The sequence below is a fragment of the Hemitrygon akajei genome, chromosome 16 (genome assembly GCF_048418815.1).
Source record: "Hemitrygon akajei chromosome 16, sHemAka1.3, whole genome shotgun sequence".
Classification (NCBI taxonomy): domain Eukaryota; kingdom Metazoa; phylum Chordata; class Chondrichthyes; order Myliobatiformes; family Dasyatidae; genus Hemitrygon; species Hemitrygon akajei.
Window position 1 is genome coordinate 46,290,960 of NC_133139.1, and position 609 is coordinate 46,291,568.

A 609-nucleotide genomic window follows, 5' to 3' on the forward strand; every position below is an offset into this window, starting at 1 on the left:
TTCCTTCCCTCCACCTACACCGTGGAACTGGAGTTACTCACCCAGGATACTCTGAGTTCACCTCCAAAACAGGAAACTATCACAAAACCAAAGGCAGTGAGCTCACAGCAATACCACCGTCTGCAGGTTCACTCCAGGTGACACTGTCCTGACTAAGGGGAGATAGTGAATTTGTTCATGAGAAACAAGCTCAGTGCAGACAGTTAAGTGAAAATTACCTCAGAACTCGTTCCTTTGCATTGACAATCTCTTAACACTTATTCTTGCTCATTTCCTTGTTTTTTGCAGGATACATCAGGAACAGAACATGTTAATGGAAAGACTCTGAGCAATCATTAGTGATACCAAAGCACATCTGCAAGTGTGCAGCACTGAGACAAAATAAACATAAAATTAATCAAAAATAAAACTAATAGGAAGAATTACATCATGCACCTTGCGTGTCCTCAAAAAGAGGAATTTGATTTTTAAGCATCACTCTGAAAATCATGATGTTACTTCCATAGGTTTCCCAATCAATGGTGTTGCAATGGGAAATGAGGGCGGATCCTGGGATACTCCCCAAGTATTTAACTGGGATGCACCAAATGTTCAGTGAAGCTCCAAGGG